Below are 19443 nucleotides of genomic sequence, written 5' to 3' on the forward strand. Positions count from 1 at the left end.
GTGGATGAGTTTATGCGTGATTTATGCATGTTTATGCATAACAATTATCTAGAGAGATCTTAGGGTTTTAACAATGGTATCCGAGCAATCTCTAGTTAATTGTTGTTATTTTTTCTTTCTTATTGCAATTTTGGGTATTTTTTGAAGTAAATTTTAATATTTACTAAATAAAAATATTATTTTGTTGATTTGTGTTGATGATTAACACGTGGATGGTCGATATGGCAATTGGAATGCCTGTTTCTTCTATTCAATGGACGAATCGACGTTGCGAGGAAATTTTGTGAGTTTATTGCTATCTTTTTCTTATTTTTTATGGTTTAAAATAAGTATTAATGGAAATTTTTACCAAAATACCACATAATTTACGATGGATATTTTTGGTAGAATTAATTCCTTGATTTTCTATAATTTTTATAAATTTTTCTTAATTATTTAAAAAATTTTAGAGCATTTTTATGGTTAAAAATGTATTTTTAATGCATTTTCTGCGGATATTCTTTCGATTTTTTGTTAAACTTCTGCTGAAATGCAGTGTGGGGGGTAGTCAATTGATGCATGGAATGCTCTCCTGTGTGTGCGTGAGATCCTCTTCGTCTCTCAAATCCGAATTTTTCTTCTATTTCTTCTTTCACGTGTGTGAACACCCTCTTACAAGGCACTTTTTGATTAATATTTAATCATAATTAAATGATAATTATGATTAAGAAATATTAATTAAAAGCTTAAGCAAACTTTTGTCTCTGTTAACAGAGAGGGAGGGAGTGGAGAAGAATGGAGTATGAGGGAAATGGAAGAGAGGAGAGAGGAGAGGGCTCCTCTCTCCCCTCCTATTTTCGAAAAGCGCCGCGGGGGAGGGGGGGACGCAGCAGGATGGCAGGCGAAAAAAAAAGCCCCCCCCCATTATTTGTTTTTTTTAAACATTGAAGGTTTAAAAAACCTAAAGCTTAATCAAGCTTTAATTTATCTCTTTTTTTTATAAAATTCCAAAAAAGGGCTTTTGAAATCCTTTCAAAAAAGCTTTCCAGAAAAGCCTGAAAAAATGAGGAAATATGGGATTTGAGAAAGAAATTCTTTGGAATTTTTTGAAATTTTATTTTCTTGGAATCTCTTGGCTTTCCGCATTCTCGGGAAACCTTTTGGCTTTCCAAATTTCGGAAAATCTTTTGACCTTTCGGATTCCGGAAACTTTTGACTTTTCACATTTCGATTTTTTTTTGTCTTTTCATTTTCCCGAAACTGTTGGCTTTCCGTATTCGGGGAAAACCATTAGGATTCCAAAATTTTTTTATCGTTTGTATTCGAATGCGTTCGGGGTAAATTAAAAATTTCAAAAAGTTCCTGTAAATTAGACAAAGGTTATTTTAAATTTGGGAAAAATGTGGGGTTGGTGTTTGGCATGTGGTGTGTCCATTCGGGCGCCCGTGATCGTTCAATTTCCTTTAAAATATATATTTTTTGACTCAAAAAATTAGGAAATCCATTAAAATTATAAATTTTCATTGGATTTGAGAATTGTCAGAAAGAATTAGAAATTTTATAAATGATGGGATTCTCAGGAAAAATTAAGAATATTCTAGTAATTATTTTTTAAAATCCTAGAAATTGGTATTTTTAAAATATCAATGATATTTTAGAAAATTTAATTGCTATTTTTTTTGGAAAAATATAGGTTTGGAATGCCATAAGATAGGTTTGGTGGAATTCAAAATTATCGTATTTTGAGGCCCTATAAAATTAGGAAAAATTATGAAAAAAAAATCATGATAATTCTTTTTCTTGAGAATTTAATATTTTCAAGGACTTTTTAATGTTGAAGTATGTTTTCTCGTACTGACATTAGATAGATGTGGGTTATTCGCATATTATTAATAGGATTATACCTCTTATTAGTAGATATTTTTGTTTAGATTAATTCTAAACGATATTTTCATGATTTTTTACCATTGTTTAGCCATTCTTTTTGAACATGTTCCATACTTTTGATGGCTATAATCTGCGTTCAAAGTGTGTTTCACCTTTGACACTTTTCCATGATAATTATTTTGCACTTATTTAAGTGTGGTCTATGCTTAATTTCTTCGGCCTAAGACAAATTCTATCATAGGTCAGTTGATCGGTTTGTTTTGGTGGATTTTATTGGATGTTTTCCAAGTTTTATATGGACTCATTAGGTTCTGCCTAGATCACTTGTATCTAGGGGTTTTTTATTGAGTGCTACACACATGTGTTTCACTTGCTTACTTTGGAGTTTTGTTTGAATGACACCATGTTCATATACTCCGGATTGATGAGTTTGCCACCAATTTTAATGCTTCTTTTGGCATGATTAATGTCCATTAGACGGCATGCATTGATTTTTATGATCAACTATGGTTTTCATGGATTTGAGGAGCTTCTATGCTTTTATCCATGGTTTTATAAGGATCTTTTGGATAATATCATGTGCTTTGCAGCAGCAGGTAGCATTTGCCTTCGTTTTTTTGCACATAATTTTGGAGTATATTCCTTGTACTCTTGTACATATTCTAGATTGGATACCTAGTTATTGATGTATCTAGGTGAATTTTTATTTTTCTATCCCAACTTTATTGTGTTTATTGGGTAGTTATCATTAGAAAGGCGCCAATAATTCAAATTCTTTTCTAATGATGTACTCAAAAAGAGTTATTCCTTGATGTAGTCTCAGGAATATAGAGACAGGTTTTAGTATATGAAAGTTAGGGATAAGGCCATTTTATTTCTTTTATAAAGGATTTTATTCATATCTCCTAGACGGCATACTAGGGAGTTTCAAATTGGTAAGGTATATATGGGTGGTATCATGGTGGTATGGGACGCTAGCGATCCCTCACATATATTATATTATGGGATAATTTGGGCTCAAGATTGTTGCTTTGCTTACATCACTTAGCATGTTGACCTCAACATTCAAAGATAATCTCATTTTCTGAATTCATTTAAAGTTCTTGTGTGGGCATTCTCTTGATAAACTTCTTTTATCTATAGCCTGCATATATTGATGAGTGTAATCTTGTCGGCATTTTCACTTGTTGAAATCTCTTTCTTTAAAGTTCAACGAGTTTATCTTGTTGTGTTTGGATTAAGGAAATTTGGATTTTTCCTTTGTTGGCATTTCTTTCTCTAGTTACGTACTTTAGGTAATTTATCCAATCAACCTGATGGTTTACGAATGGACATATGTGACTCATCGAGACGTTGATGGCTCTCTATGTTGATATGGGTAACTCGAGATACCAATAATTCCATGAGCAAATGTGGGGTAAATCGGGCCGTCGATGGTGGATACCTGGTTTCTGTTGTTATAATGCCATGTTTTCCTACTTTATTCCGAATGGTTTACAACAAGGAAACTACTTTGAGTATGAATTCCTCTGATCATCTGCAGTCTGATGGACAAACAGAGCATATGAATCAGATTGTAGAGGATATGCTTCGTGCATATGTCTCTGGAAAAGCATCAAATTGGAAAAAATATATTCCAATGATGGAATTCGCCTATAACAATTTTAAGCATACGGCTATTGGTTTTAGTCCGTTCATGCTTATGTATGGGTATCAACCCAAGGCACCTATTGATGTCGGTCTTAAGGACATCGAGCTTGATGCATTGAGGAATTTCTTGTGTGATATGCAAGAAATGTTGACTGTAGCTCGGGACTCTATCAGGAGTGCTCAGGATAGGGCACGGTTCTATGCTGATAGAGGATGCTCAACTTGGTCTTTTAAACCAAGAGCGTTGGTTTATTTAAAAGTTCCTAAAGATTCTCAAACTTTGTCAAAAGAAAAATGCTCGAATTAATCTCCTAGATATTGTGGTCCATTTCGATTTATATATCGGATTGGCACGGTTGCGTATGAACTTAAACTACCTTCACATGTTAGAGTTCATCCAGTCTTCCGTATCAATAGATTGAAAGGGAAACTGGGAGGTGAGGATAACACAGTTACTCCTCAAAAAGAACTCGTTGAAGTTGAAGAATTATCATATGTTCCACATGAACCTGATAAGGTACTTAAAATTAAATTCAGGGAAAGGAAACTTTGTAGTTGACTAATCCTTGAGGTTAAAATTAGGTGGAAAGATAGGAAAATAGAGGATTCGACTTGGGAGTTGGTTGATATAGTTTAGTGCAGTTCTCCTTCTTTTCATTGCAAGAGTGCAATGTTTTGAGAGAGGGGGAGTATGTTATATGCACATTATGTGTGCATATACTAGGAGGCTAACCCACATTAGGCTTGTGAGCATGGGAGCATGGGAACAAGCTCTAGTGGAGCATGGGTTAGGACTAACCTTAAGAGTTAAGGTTAGGGTCAGGCATCCAAGGGTCACACATGGGAAATGGAGAGTCAAGAGTCATTTGAGGGCCCTCCTATATAATAGAGGCATGGAGCACACTCAAGGAAGGCTAAGGCTATGTTATCTTGGGACTAAGGCTATGTTATCTTAGGACTAAGGTTAAGTTATCTCGAGGCTAGGTTATGATATGATGTTCTCTTGTGTATAGAGGACTATATCTACTCACCTACCATTTCACACTATAGTTACATGCTACTGGATTGGAGTTATACCTCTTGATGGTAAGGGACATCAAGGTAAAGGTATGGTGTGTATCCCTTGGACTCGGGGGGTGGTCGGGTGGATGAGTTTATGCTTGATTTATATATGTTTATGAATAACAATTATTTAGAGAGATCTTAGGGTTTTAACAGTGGTATCAGAGCAATCTCTAGTTAATTGTTGTTATTTTTTCTTTCTTATTGCAAATTTTGGTATTTTTTGAAGTAAATTTTAATATTTAGTAAATAAAAATATTATTTTGTTGATTTGTGTTGATAATTATCACGTGGATCATCGATATGGCAGTTGGAACGCGTGTTTCTTCTATTCAATGGAGGAATCGATGTTGGAAAATTTCGTGAGTTTATTACTATTTTTTTCTAATTTTTTATGATTTAAATAAGCATTAACGGAAATTTTTACCAAAATACAACATACGTGATTGTGGATATTTTTGGTAGAATGAATTACTTGATTTTTTACAATTTTTAGGAATTTTTTCTTAATTATTTAAAAAATTTTAAAGCATTTTTATGGTTAAAAATGTATTTTTAATGCATTTTTTACGGGTTTTCCATGGATATTCTTTCGATTTTCTCTCTAAATTCTGTTGAAATGCAGTGTGGGGCAGTCAATTGATGCATGGAATGCTCTCCAGTGTGCGTGGGATCCTCTTCGTCTCTCAAATCCGAATTTTTCTCCTATTTCTTCTTCGGCGTGTGTGAACAGCCTCTTACAAGGCACTTTTTTATTAATCTTTAATCATAATTAAATGATAATTATGATTAGGAAATATTAATTAAAACCTTAAGCAAACTCCTGTCTCTGTTAAAAGAGAAGGAGGGAGTGGAGAAGAATGGAGTATGAGAGGTGAATGGAAGAGAGGAGAGGCGAGACACGAGAGGGCACCTCCCTCTCCTCCTATTTTCGAAAAGCGCCGCGGGGGGACGCTGTAGGATGGCGGGCGAAAAAAAAGCCCCCCCCCCATTATTTGTTTTTTAAAAAAACATTGAAGGTTTAAAAAACCCAAAGCTTAATCAAGCTTTAATTTATATAAAAAGAGAGTTTTTTAAAATAAAATTCCAAAAAAAAGAGCTTTTGAAATCCTTTCAAAAAAGCTTGGAAAAGCCTGAAAAAAATGAGAAAAGATGAGATTAGAGTAAAAAATTCTTTGGAATTTTTTAAAATTTTATTTTCTTGGAATCTCTTGGCTTTGCGCATTCCCGAGAAACCTTTTGGCTTTCCGAATTCAAGAAAATCTTTTGACCTTTCGGATTTCGAAAACTTTTGACCTTTCACATTCTGATTTTTTTTTGTCTTTTCATTTTCCCGAAACAGTTGGCTTTCCGTATTTCGGGAAAACCATTGGGATTTCGAATTTTTTTGACCGTTCGTATTCTAATGCGTTCGGGGTAAATTAAAAATTTCAAAAAAAACTCTTGTAAATTAGTGAAAAATTAGACAAAGGTTTTTTTTAAATTTCGCAAAAATGTGGGGTTGGTGTTTGGCATGTCGTGTATCCATTCGGGCACCCATAACCATTCAAATTCCTTTAAAACATGGACACCAAGTCGGTGATTGCACCACATGGACCCACTCCAAATGTTTGGCCAGTTGAAGAAGGTACAAACTTTATAGTGGAGGAGTTGGCCGATCTGGAGAGAGTAGGGTTTCTATTTGAGACAAGTAGCACCATCCCACAGAATCCAACATCAACAGTAGGGTCAGACCTTTCACAAATAGTTGCAAGCTCATGCAGACCTAAGTACCGAGTTGGTAAGGTTATCCGTGGCACAAGAGGCTCACTAAAGAATTCCAAGAGAAGGTACAAAAAGGTTATTCAATTTCAGATTGCATTGTTTGAGAAGAAATTGTCGTCTATAATGTGCATGTCATGAGAACCCGTGCTCACGTAACCCGGTTCGTAGTGTAATTTTTCCAGGTGAAATTTAGAAAGTCATGTGCGTGCATGTCATGAGAACATCATTATTCCGAGACGATTGGCAACAAATATTAAGGAGGACAACAATCACTACTATGTTGAAATGGTCATTAGGAGAGTCGTCCCTTTAAATTATCGACAACATTGGCACGAGTGCCGAGGATTTTGTGAAGCAAAGTCTAGAATCTTGAGATGTAGAGTACCACCTATGATGCTACAACTTGTGTCACATAAGTGCTAGCACTTAATTGCAGATGTTTTATGTGAGCACAGAGGGGTCGCATGCTATTGGAGTGAATTATGTGGTGAATGTGTTTGAGTACCCAAGCTGCTCTTGTCCGGATTTCCAAAAGAGAGAAGAAAAACATGATACATACCACCCATGCAAACATTGTATTTTTTTTCAAGTACTAAATCTTGATGTGGTTGTGCACGAGTTTATGTACCAACAGGCTTTGACAAAAGTGGACCTGTTTCAAGCATTGTCTAGTCGTTCGCTACCATGCAAATGTAGTAATGCCATGAGGCATTGTGGGATGTCCAAATATGCATTCACATATTTTTGGGTTGCTATCTACAAACGCATGGAAAATGTTTTTGGTCGCCTGTATTTTGGTCTTGGGAGGAGAATATGCATAGCACTAATTGTTGGAGTTTTATTTTTGGGTTTTTGGTCGGGGTCGCACTTTCTCTATTTGCGTAAAATATGCTTATATTTGATCCCATGTTACTTAATACTATTTTTTGTAGGCCAATATGTTAAAATTCATTGTTGGGGATTACCTAGTTTAAGGTTTTTTGTTGTCGTCGGGCTTTTTTCTTCAATAGAAGTTAAGATTCATCGTTTGAGGTTTCTTGTTTGGGCCTATTTTTCCTATAAAAATTATGGTTTTGGTTAGATGATCCAATGATGATATGTTCACGAGAAAAATACTATAGGTGTCTTCATGTTCATTACAAATTGTTGCCCCTCTCCTTGGAACGTGCTCTCGGTCGTTCCCTCTCGCTTGTGAAATGGCCATCCTCTATGGCATGCACGCTATGGTCACTTAAACTTTGGCAGTTTGTTACATTTGCATAAACATGACATTGTGTTTAAGTTGCCACATCTTGAAGCCCCTATCAAACATGTTTGTGAGGAATGAATTCTTGGAAAAATGCAACGACCATCATTTACCAAATATGGTTTAGTTAGAGCTATCCAAAAATTGTAGCTTATACACAATGATGTATGTTGTCATATGAGGACACCATCTATTGGGGGCTACCTCTATTTTTTCACATTCATTGATGATTGTTCTAGACATACCTGGGTATATCCATTGAAATAGAAATCAGAGGTTTTTATGTGCTTTAGACACTTTGCTTCTATGGTTCAAAATGCTTCTACATGTAACCCTGAGGGGAGTATATATCTAAGGAGTTTTATGCATACATGGTTGATAATGGGATAAAACACCAATATACTATGCCCTAAACACCTCTATGTATTTTAAATAAATTAACTGTATCTTGGGTCTACCAGTTCTCCCTGAGGTACTACTTCTTGAAACTTTCCTGTCTCATAATTGAGGTTGGCATTATTCGCTTCTAAGCAATCCATGCTAAGGTTACTATTATAGACCCCTAACACTATCACGTGAAAAGTAGTCTTGGGTTGGATTGTTCAATTACTCTAAGGTCTCATCCACTATGACGACTCAAAAAAATATAAAGTATTTCAAAACTCTATTTTTATTTACTTGGAGCATGTATATTTTAACATTTGGGTCCCTACTTGTACTTACATTACGAAGTAGACGGTGACAATAAAAACTCCATTCTAGTTACTTACAATGGTTGGTAATGGTCTAAGAAGTATTTTTCCTAGGTCTTTTGTTCGACAATTGGTCTATCTACCAAATGGTTAAAGGTCCCTTTAGAGTATACCAATGGTTAAAGGTCCCTTTAGACTATACCAAATGGTTAAAGGTCCCTTTAGACTATACCAATGCCATCACACTAACGCTAGTACAAGGCCATACTCTTCAATTCAAAACTATAAGTTTAAGAGTCCTTACAAGCTCTGATACCACCTGTAAGATACCACCCATCCTATCACAAAGGATAAGAAGGAACCTCACTTGGTAAGATCAATCCCAACCCATTGTGAGAGCTATCTCATTAGTGCCTCTCTTTCCAACAATCCTATTTATAAGCAATCTCCACAAGGTTGGGAGTCCAAGATATCTTTTCGGTTTCTAGTCTCTTTGTAAAAAGGAAATATCTGACTCATCAGGTCCAACCAACCACCCGCTTCCCAGTGACTAGAACTGTTCATCTATGAGGTTTACCTAAATTACTAGGCACATTGTTTCACTGATGCAAGTTACAACATGATTCATTTATTTATCCTTGTGCACATGTTACTTTATCCCTTAATAAATACATTCTTTTTCCAATCAAGTTAGCCTACATAAGAAAGAAATTCATCATAAAAACAATTTTAATTTCAAACCCTTGGCATCTCAAGTTTTATCCATCTCCAATCCCTCGGCTCTCCAAGTCACAAAACAGTCTAGAGATTACAACCGTCGTGGGGCCAAAAATCACTCGCATAGTAGAATGAGAAGTTTCCCCTTCACCTTCTTCTTGCTATGGAAGACTTTTCTAGCTCAGGCTTGTAACTACTAGAAAGAACCCTTGCCTCGCCCCGTGTGGTGGGTTACCCAACAATCGCGGTTGCCCCGATCTCTATTTGCCCCGATCTCTATTCCAAGTATGTCTAGAGTCAGTGCCCCGGGTGAGGAGTACCCGGTTGCCCCATACTGATACTAACTAGATCATATCGGAATGGTTTCCCTAAACCAATCTCATCGGAATGGTTACCCTAGGGAAAGTTCCCTAGTTCACAAATTCCTCATCATTATCATTCACATTTTGAGACCATGTTTTATCAACATCTTTATAAAACCAAGATAAAGAATCCCATATAAGACAGTCTCCTTTCTATAAGAAGAATGGTCACTTCTCTATAATATGTAGTAAACAATTCTAATTTTAATAAATGGTTAACAGTTAAGATCTTAAGTTGGCACTCACACGACATGTGAAAAACAGTGAAGAAAGTAGTGATCCTCGAGCAAGATCCTACACTATGGGAGTTCTCATAGGCTCATGGATAATTTAATCCACAGAAGGTACAAATCTCACTTTTTCTATGGGTTAAACCAAATACAGACAGCCATTCCCAACTCTGGCCACCATAACCAAAGATGGTTAACCTGGGTGAGGATTTCACTTGGCATCTTTTTGTTAGTTAAATCGAGGTTTGACCAACAAGGGTCTTTTCCAAAGTTTCGCTTGACTTACTTTTGAAAAATAAAAATTGACTTAAATTATGCTTCCAATTCATTAAACTAATTTTGAAAAGTATTTGAGGTTTTAATTGACTTACTTGTGGTGCCTAGTCCATATATAGAGGAAACGACTAACCTAATCCAATCGGTAGTAGCCAATAATTTGACTATGCATAGACTACCTCCTCGCTTGACTTCTAACATCTTACCATTAGGTGTTTAAACTCATCATGAGAGGCATTGGATTTTCATCCTCATGGTTTCATGTTGAATCTTCCCTCTCATTCTGCACGCTCTCTCACCATTAACTACGATCATTCAAGGAGCGTCCTTTGCCATATTTGGGACTAGAAAACTCGATGAGCTTGCTCGTGTCAGAGAAGATAATGAGGGATAGCTGGGCATCGCAAGGGACAGAGATCTCAAGGCCTTCTTAAGGATGCCACTTCGGTGCTTTTAGTAGGTAACCTTCCTGTTGTATCATCACTACTAGTGGTCTAATCCATTGTGTGCTAATGAATCTGATGAGAAATTGAAAGCAACAGAGTCCCTTGAAGTGAGATTACTCGACACAAAGAAGGTAAAATAGATAAACAAGTGAAGCCAAATCGTGAACCTTGAAGATGAAGATTAGCAAGAACTACAAGTTAGGGATAAACCAAAGAGGGACAGAGGTTGAGATGTCATGGTTGTGAATGACAAGCTAACGATATAAATCAACAAGAAAATGATCACGAGAAGATAGATCACTTAACAAGAGGGAGGGGTTGTGAAAGAAGTTGTACTTTAGTCAAATCAAGAAAGAGAGAGAGAGAGACAACAAGATGGCAAAGGAGCAAGGTTGAGAGGGTGAGGGGGGAGAGAGAGAGAGAGAGAGAGAGAGAGAGAGAGAGAGGTGAGGGTCTGGCTAGTGATAACAAAGAGAGAGCTAGCAAGGGAGTGAAAGAGAGGGGTGGTGAGAGTGGTAAGGGGGGGGGGTACGTGGAAGCGAAGGAGAGGGTGTGGTTAGTGATAACAAAGAGAGAGCTAGCAAGGGAGTGAAAGAGAGGGATGGTGAGGGTGTGGTTGGCATAAATGAGTGGTAAGGGGGGGGTACGTGGAAGCGAAGGAGAGGGTGTGAGTAGAGGGAGTAGACGTCTGGCGAGTGAAAGGGGAGAGCTATGAGAGGGATGAAATGGAGGGAGGGAGTGAGGCCGAGCCCTGTGTCTTGTCAGCCGTAGGGAGGGTGGCTTTATAGGAGTACAAGGGGGGAGGGGGGGGGGCGGCTCTGAAACAATGCGCTTGAGAGGGAGTCAATGCCAACAACGTAGAGGAAGAACACATGGCTAGATAGCATGGCCGACCGGTGGGAGGAAAAAGATAAGAATATTCTACACGACATGAGCTGGTGGTTGGTGGAAGATTGGCGTGTGGACGTGGCTGGCTGGTGGGGAGGACAAGAAAAGGCACCAGTCTACACGGCCTCCAGGGAAGGAAATGACGAGGAGGAGAGAGGGTGGTCAGCAGCGCTGGCCAACACCATCTTTTCTTTTGAAACTTAAAATTGAAAATGGGAACCAGACATGACCATGATAGAACCACCCATATGGGCAAAGAATTTCACCACAATTCCAAGTCAAATTGCACCTTGTAAGGTAGGTTCGCAGGAGATGGATTTTTCTTTCTAGGTCTTAAAAACATCCTTGATCTCTCCTTGTTCTCACCCTCACGCAAACATCCTTGTTCTCACCCTCACGCCCACCCAACTTGAAATTGGGATTCTTGGGCACATGGAAGACGGTCAGGGGCCAAAGCACTGTGATTCTCAATTCGACGGCTCATAATTTGTTGCCAATGTGGCCTTTTGTGGTGGAAGAGCGAGCACTTTAAGGTTCTACAATGATCTTGCACACCATTGTAGGAGGAAGTGTTGTTGCTGTGACGTGCTCACGGGCACAAGGACACTAGGCTATCGAGAGGCATAGTCATTGGAGGTACTGAGGCAAGGTAGAATGGCAGTAGAAACACTAGGCATGGAGGTGGTGGTTGTGTGGAGATGCCAGGGTACCCAGATGGAAGAGATGGTAGTGGTGGTTGTGGGGAGATGCCAGGGTACCTAGATGGAAGAGGGCAAGGTGGCATTGTGATATCTCTCAAGGCTTGATCAAACAAAGAGGGGGGGGTCACACTTGCTAGCCACAAAGTCGAGAATTTTACATGGGTAAAGATCGTCAATGCTGAGAAATCTATATGTGGCTAGTTCAACTGCTTGGCAAGAGAGGCATGCTGAGAAACTTACTAGCTCCTGGGTGATGTAGGACAAATGGAAAAAATGTCCACATCCCAGAGCATATACACTAGTGGTGCATCGTGAGGGAGAGGTTGCCGAAAAACCTCTATAAACAGGCCATGTATACAAGGGAAAATAAGGTACTCACATCCTAGAGCATATCCACCGATGGTGCATCTTGAGGGAGAGGTTGCTAGAAAACCTCTGTAAACAGGCTGTGGATACAAGGGAAGTAAGGCATTGTCACATCTGAAGACCTGTGGAACTCTCAAATATGTAGGATCAATTGCTTTGTCCTGTGCTGCGCAATCCTCTCCATGAATATATGTTGCTGTGGCTTAGCTATAGCACTCTCTACCTCAGTCCTGGCATGCTCTCTACAAAAAATTGATTAGTCTCTCTAATTAGGTATAACTTAAAGAAAGTTATAAGTTTAGACCTTAATTATAACTCTTTTACATACAAAAAGAGAGAACTACCAGGTGGATGTCAATCTCTCTCATTAGACGCACCTCTATAGTGGCTGCCCTCCTCTGATGTCTATAATGCTGCTCTAAGACAATCAATCTCTGCTCTCGTCTCTCTAGAAACTCTTGCGAGTCTCTCACTCGCAGATGTGGGACCCTACGTGACACAATCAACCACACCATTAATAAAAAAAAAATAGAAAAGTAGATATAAAGATGTAAACAAACAACTATGAAAAACCTAAAGAAGCAATGAATATGTATAAATACCTCAACTTTTTTCAGACACACCCCATGCTAGATGCTCTTAGTGGTACTACGCATGTCACCCCCCCAAGTGCCTAGTGCCTCGACAGTAGACAAAGGTACAAATGGAGGATCTACAACAACAACAACTACACGAACTTGGTGGTGGAGGCCGCCTCCCCTGGTCCTGAGATGACCTCAACTAGCACCCCCATCGGGCAATGGTTGGTGTAGTAAACCAGCTCCCCTAAGACAAACTCTACATATAATTGCTTTGCAAAGTAAGTGGAGATCTGGTGGTTATTCAGCATCCTCCCATATGCAGCAACATATTGACTATAGATATTTGCCACCATCATGCAAGGATATGAACACTACGAAATAGTAAGGGGCTTCCCTGCCCCCAGGCCGCATCCCATGGCTGTCAAGAAAAAGGTCCAAGTATGCTCCATCTCTAATAGGACTAAGGTCACACACCTGATGATATGTCAAGCCATGTGATACTGGAACAATACGGTGATGTACTATCCACTCATCTACATAAACAACATCTTGAAGGCTACAAAGGGATGAGAGCATCACCTCCAAGTCTGACATGATATGCAAAGTATATGGTGTGTCTCTAGCACTCTTATGGATAGGTGCTAACTCATGGTCTATCTTTGCGAGATGAGGTCCACAATAGATGAGCTGCCCTCCTCACGTGTCTCCATGCTAGACCCTAAGCCTAACACAGACAGGCATGCCAATGTGAAAGGTCCAATGCTTAGTGCTAAGAAAATACAAATCTAGCACTAATAAAGCTCTAAAACATCAGTAACGCGCTGGATTCAAAGCTCACTAATTGCGCTGAACAATCCAAGAGAAATGAGAGTGAAACAGTGAAAACGACATGAGAGAATGAGAGGGGAAAAAAACTTAGTGGTTTTATAATCTCGATCAAGGTTTGGTGGCGTACACTTTAGGGTTTGTAAGGTGAACGTACACTTTAGGGTTTGCAAGGTGAATGGCCCCAATGTATGTGTGGTTTTAGGGTTTGTGAAACAAATAGCCCCGATGTACGCTTGATTGTTGTAATCTTGCATTGCATGATGGAGTGCAATTGTGATTAGGGTATTATATAGTGGTTTTCCTTTGTATAATCTTTTCTTTTTTACGTGAGAAATTACCAAAGTAGAGAGCCTCTTCTTGCTTTCATCATAGCAAGATTGAACATGCTCATTGTCTATGGAGATCTCTAGTATGACAATGGAGTGAGGATGTGGATGATTGGCTAGCCACCCACAAGAGGAAGTTGTAGATTACCACCACCTACGACTCTTTGGCAAAGTTCCTACGACAAGTTAATCGGTGGAAGACAAGGTGAGTGTTTCTAATCTACACATTTGGCACCACTGCTAAGGCTTAGCCTCAATTCTGTCTATTCTAAGCATTGGGTACACCCAATACTGCCCATTGTTGATTAGGAGGTTACACTCTGAAAAACAATGGTATAATTGGAGAATTTGAAGTGATTTGAAGGATTTTGATAGTATTTTAATGTTGTTTACATGCTGTTATGGCTCACCCTAACCCTCCTTGAAACACATCCAAAAAGAGATTACCTGGTGAACCGCAACTGTCACGTGAGAGGATCTTTCCAATGGCCGAGCTCGTAACTCTTGAGGTCTCCAAGCTCTACAACTCCTTGAAAAACAATTCCACCGCGTCTCCCGAGCGTTGTCACACCACCGCATTGTGCTACGGGTCCTCGTTCCTCCTCTCACCTCACTTCACTCACTCACACACACTAGCATGCATTAGGGACAGAGATTAGCAAGAGGATTAGCAAGAGCAAGGCTCAATTGCACAATGGGAGAGTATCTTGTATTATGAGAGAAATTCACTTATATACATGGCCATAAGTGTTCACACTCACTTAAACTATGGCCGACCGGGCACTTTAGGCTCATAAGAGACCTAATGCTATTACAATGACTACACTCATAATATATCGATGAAGTACATCACTTAGGACTTCATTCTAACTTGCTACCACACGCTCTTGAAGCGGGAATCGCCGTAAATACTCCGTTCACACCATTACAGGCACTCGTCCAAGTTATAGCTTTGGACACTATTCCTTTATATCTTGAATGTGTGACCCTTTGGTGTATCTATTGTGACTCCTTGATGTAAGATAATGGCAGTAGCTCTTGTTAATCCTAGAATTGGATTAATATTTTCCCCTTCCTAATGACGATCACGTCCGCGTGATTGCGTTGAAGACCTTTGTGTGGGGAGAATGAACAAGCTTTGTCGATGACTTTATTGTTGAATGACGTTCAATGGTCTTTATTCCTCCGGAAGGAATAAGAAAATCTAGTTAATGAATGAAGAGGTTAGTGGTGTATTGGGAATTCCTAACAGGGCGGGGGGTTTTTGCGAATGATTACATTTTTATATTTGTGTGAGCCCCCCCTTTTTTTTTGGCCCACTTTGTTTTTGGCAGTCATCGGCAAAGTTACATGTGATTTTTATTAGTGGGGACACTAAGAGATGTTAATAATGCGAGACAAGAGAGAGAAGGATCCGGAGGAATGTAGACTTAATCATCAGAACGAGATGGTGATTCTCAGTTCCTCATTTGATTCATTGAAGCGACATTCGTTATTTGAAGTAATTAGCTTCTGATGATGTCCCTTTGTGTGGCAGGATTCTTGTCAAATGTTTGTTGAGTAGGACCTAATCTTGTCTTCTTCTGCCCATGTGATTTTTATGTTTTAATGTATATTTAAGTGCTCTTAGAAGCAAATTTTTATGAAGTACAAGAATTGAGTCATATAGACTCTTATTGAACTACTGTGTGTTGAAGTAGCCACTTGTTGGTGAGGATTGAAAGAATTACATCGACTTGCGAGGCTAATATAGAGATCTTCACTAGGGATTGAAAATCATTGAGTTGTGAAGATTGTGGTGTCATTTGGAGAGAAATGTAATTTGAAGGAAAATTCCAGGCGATGGGTTGTACCATTGACCAAGCTTTCGTCCACCATGGCCTCCCCATCTAGAGAAGTTGTTGATGGTGATTATTTGGTGCAAATGTTCTCCAGTGCATGAGTATGGACATGTGCTCATAGAGCAGCTGCTACATTCATTTAGCAAAAAGAATAGTAAGCAATAAGCTTAACAATATATAGTGGCTACTGTGTGATATGGCTTAATCCGTGATGGGGCTTAAATCGTGAAAGTGCAGGTTCTTAAGCCGTGAGATGGAACTCCTTGAATTGTAATTCTGTGAGACGGAATTCCATGAATTTGCAGATTTTGACCTCGAGGTTTTTTTTTTGGTGGGTCTTCTAGGTCATGACTTGCAAGCAACAGCTTCTTGTGCGCTCATTTCTCACTACCAGAGGGGTGACAAGAGCATTGTTATTTTGTTCTTGATGTCCTCCGTATTTGATCTTAAATTTGTTGTGAAAATGATGTCGAGGTAGTACTGATTGTTTGCTTGAACAAACAAGCTCTTATGTTGGTGCTGAATGCACGAGTGTAAGGTTCCCTTCCCCTTCCAAAATAGGGAAAACACTTAAGATAGTCCACTAAGTCTAATTTTGGAGAAAATTTCCTATTCATTTTGACACTTTGACCATACAGAGATTCAAGAATATGATTCATAGGTAAGACCTAGTCCTGTTCTGCATAGGGGGAGCGTGATCTTCTAAAAATAAAATCACCCATAGGGTAATTGATCATAATTTGGGCAACTACTAGTCTTGATTCCTAGAGATAACGCCTTTTTCCTCATCCATGCAAGGCACAGTCGCTGGCCTAGTCTTCTAGAATAGAATTGCTCGAGAACCTATTTATCTAGCGTAGGGCTTTTCACTTAATTTGTTGGAAAGCTACCCGACTAATTGGATCCACCCATCCATAGGATGGTGCCATTGGGGCATTCCATCCTCCCACTTTCCACCCTACTCATGCGTCAATTTTGTTTTCTAATTATTTCTACCACACTGTTTGACATAAATAAACATGTTCCTTAATTAAGGCCCTTTTCACAAGGTTTGTTAAAACAACCTTTTTCCACAGTACAATAATGCCAAAGACAAGATTTATAAAAAAAGTTTATACATGAATTAATTCCATACAAGCCAAACCGGCTCTCTTATTCTTTTCCTTTATATTGCCGACGATGATCTAGAATTTGGCCTTCCAGCCTCTACATGCTGGGCAAAACCCTATGGGACCATACACCTCATCGTCGGCCGCTCTGGGGTGAGGACTCAAGCCGGCCTGTCGCCCTCTCAGGCTCCGTCACGCGATCCTCCCGCCCCTCAGAGGGATGTCTGCCCACTAGGGTGGGCTTATTCACCACACCATCCTGGGCCCTCAGAACTAGATAGCATCATAATCTCTCGCCTCAATCGGCGAACCTTATTCTCTCTCCCAATGGTATGAGGGATACCTTGGGCCATTCCCAGGATTTGCTAATGACGCCGCCCTGCTACACAAGCATGGAACGGAGTTAGCATCGAAGCCAGGAAAAACTTGCACTCTTTCTCTTAAAGATAACAATTTCAATACAATTCATTGAATACAGCATCACTTCAAATCGTAGCTTCATACAATTTTATTTTATTATTTTAAAAGGAAAAGATACACAATTATTAACATTAATACTAAACAAAGAAAGAAAAAGCTCTTCTTTAAAAGATAACTAAGCTAACCTGGCCACCATTTCCTTGAGGAGCTTGTAAACGGGAGGGTTGGGGCTGCATTAGGAGCTAATCTCATTGTTGTGCGCTCCTCCCGAGGCAATATTTTAGCATTTTCGGGATGGGGCCATCTTGGACGTCGCCTTCTAGGGCTCACTGTCACAGTCGAAATGCTCCAGTCAGATCTCAATTCTGAGATCTTTTGCTCATCGTATGAGCAAAAGACCATAGCGCATGAATCCTCTCTAAGGCCAAAACCTCTTGCTAAAGTTCACGCAAATGGGGGGGGGAATTTGTGAGATGTCCTTAACAAAAACGTTTTGCTGAAGGGGAGAAGGGTGCTGCTGACACTGCCTTCTAACAAGGGGGGAGTAGAGGAAAGTTGCCTTATCTGAAAAGTGGCGGATGAGGGGGTGTTAAGAGGGGCGGCTGCAGTGCAGCAAGTACACTACGCAAGGACAGATGGTGGTACAAAGACGGTGACACAGCAGAGTATAGGGTACGCAAAAATGCATGCTGCCCATGGAGCACCCCATGGGTTTATATAGCTGTGGGGTACGGGTGTGGGCGCTGTGCAAAGCACGGTGTGCCGGCAAAGGCTATGGATCAGTGGCCTGCATGGGTCTAGGGGAAAGGTACGGTGGCGGCGGTTAACAGGGAAAGGAGTGGTACGCATGTACTTTATCTAGTCAGAGGCAGCATGGGTGTCCACGTAGCGGTGCGTGTAGACCACACAGTGGGTGGCCGACCTTTGGTTCTTGTGCGGCCATTGTACGGGCACCCTGGTGAGTGTGTACGGTCCCTTTTGGGATGGGGTCTCCAAATTTGGGACACTGACCTCAATTTGCGTGCCGGACCACCCGGGGGGACGAAAAGTTTTTTTGTTCGGGATGTTCCCTTGGTCGTTTGGGGTGCAGACCGTTCGTTGAGATGGCTGGTCATGCATTTATTAAGGCTTAAAGGTCATCGCTTAAGTCATCGCTTAAAGGTCATCGCTTAAGTCATCGCTTTTTAACTAAAAATAACCAAAATTTGCGTATAAGCTTAATCCGGTGTCCATTTTGGATGCTGTAAAATCCTATATTAGGGTAAAATTATGCGTAGATTTCAAATTTGGGCTCAAAATTTAAAGATTCTAAGTAGAAATGGCTCATTTAATAAAATCATTGATTTTTATACCATAAAAACTCATAAATTCATCTATTACATGGACATTTCTTTATTAGTGAAGATGGGTATATTACATCCTTCCCCCTTGAAGAAATCGAGATGTCCTCATCTCGTCATGAATTGGGGATAATCCTTTAGGAGTGTAGCTTCATCTTCCCAAGTTGCATCCTCTTTTCAGGGTAATCTTTCCATTGTACTAGATGTTCTACAAGAGTTCTATTTTGAAGTTATCTTTCCCTAGAATCTATGATCCTACTGGGCTGTAATTCAAGGACTCCTTGAGTAGGGATTACAACTTGTTCATCATCAAGAATATGATCGAGACTGGGTACATAAGGTTTTAACAAACTTATATGAAATACATTGTGGACTTTGATATGGACAGGGAGCTAGAGTTTATAGGCACTTTTACCTAGACACTTGATAACTGGATAGGGACCATAATACCTAGGGCTAAGCTTCTTATATTTCCCAAGTGACAGAGAACTTCGTTTGGGTCACACTCGTAGAAGAACTTTGTCTCCTTCCTTGAAGATCCTTTCAGACCTTGAAGATCCTATCAGACCTCTTGGTGTCAGCATAATGCTTTTGCCAATCTTGAGCAGCTTTAATATCCTTTTGGATTGCCTTGGTTTGTTCCTCCATCTCTTCGAGCATTTTCCTGGATGCCTCAACTCTTATGGTCGGATCAGAGAAATTTAGAGGAGATAAGCATTCTTGCCCATAGAG

The sequence above is a fragment of the Cibotium barometz genome, chromosome 44 (assembly GCF_041138505.1).
Source record: "Cibotium barometz isolate CiBa-2024 chromosome 44, ASM4113850v1, whole genome shotgun sequence".
NCBI classification, from domain to species: domain Eukaryota; kingdom Viridiplantae; phylum Streptophyta; class Polypodiopsida; order Cyatheales; family Cibotiaceae; genus Cibotium; species Cibotium barometz.